At 48.1% G+C, this 1,213-nt stretch overlaps 1 pseudogene across 1 annotated transcript; it reads left to right on the top strand.

Moving 5' to 3' along the window:
- The first annotated feature begins 496 nt into the window (after nucleotides 1–496).
- LOC105552630 lies at nucleotides 497–1,037 on the top strand (annotated as a pseudogene). Its single transcript, XR_001008042.1, has one exon. The product of XR_001008042.1 is annotated as a 60S ribosomal protein L23a pseudogene (transcript).
- Nucleotides 1,038–1,213: the final 176 nt, after the last annotated feature.

Here is a 1,213-nt window from a genome sequence, read left to right as displayed (position 1 = left end):
TTGTATGTCTGCAGATTACAGACTAGGAAACCCCAGCCCCTCTGCACTCACGGAGACACCAATTCAACAGCATTACAGGGACCAATTCCTTTGCAACAAATCTAGAAACTAAAAGAGGCTTCTGAACGCCAGGTGAGCACAGAAACAGCCTCATGGAAGCCAACTGGAAAATATGTGGCAGTTGCTTTCCATACTCCCTTCCCTAGTTTAGCACGACATGATCAGGAGAAAAGCTGCAGCTCCTGGCTTCTCCCTGGGAAGGGACGGAGAAGACTGACGTATGTGTCAATTTTAGACTTTTCAGGGGTCTGTCCAAACAACTTGTTTCTGTCATGTCTGAATTTAAGAAGTGATAGGAGGCCGGGTGCGGTGGTTCAAGCCTGTAATCCCAGCACTTTGGGAGGCCAAGACGGGCAGATCACGAGGTCAGGAGATCAAGACCATCCTGGCTAACCAGGTGAAACCCCGTCTCTACTAAGAAATACAAAAGCTTTTCACAAGATGGCACCGAAAGCGAAGAGGGAAGCTCCTGCCCCTCCTAAAGCCGAAGCCAAAGCAAAGGCTTTAAAGGCCAAGAAGGCAGTGTTGAAAGGTGTCCACAGCCACAAAAAAAAGAAGATCCGCACGTCACCCACCTTCTGGGGGCCCAAGACACTGCGACTCCGGAGGCAGCCCAAATATCCTCGGAAGAGCGCCCGCAGGAGAAACAAGCTTGACCACTATGCTATCATCAAGTTTCCTCTGACCACTGAGTCTGCCATGAAGAAGATAGAAGACAACAACACATTTGTGTTCATTGTGGATGTTAAAGCCAACAAGCACCAAATTAAACAGGCTGTGAAGAAGCTCTATGATATCGATGTGGCCAAGGTCAACACCCTGATTCGGCCTGATGGAGAGAAAAAGGCATATGTTCGACTGGCTCCCGATTATGACGCTTTGGATGTTGCCAACAAAATTGGGATCATCTAAACTGAGTCCAGCTGCCTAATTCTAAATATATATATATATATATCTTTTCAACATTAAAAAAAAAATACAAAAAACTAGCCGAGCGAGGTGGTGGGCACCTGTAGTCCCAGCTACTCGGGAGGCTGAGGCAGGAGAATGGCTTAAACCCGGGAGGCGGAGCTTGCAGTGAGCCGAGATCCGGCCACTGCACTCCAGGCCCGGCGACAGAGCAAGACTCCGTCTCAAAAAAAAAAAAAAAAAA

Source organism: Mandrillus leucophaeus, unplaced genomic scaffold (genome assembly GCF_000951045.1).
Source record: "Mandrillus leucophaeus isolate KB7577 unplaced genomic scaffold, Mleu.le_1.0 Scaffold569, whole genome shotgun sequence".
In the NCBI taxonomy this organism is placed as follows: domain Eukaryota; kingdom Metazoa; phylum Chordata; class Mammalia; order Primates; family Cercopithecidae; genus Mandrillus; species Mandrillus leucophaeus.
Note: the sequence above shows the minus strand (reverse complement) of the source record. Positions and strands in the feature narration are given on the sequence as shown.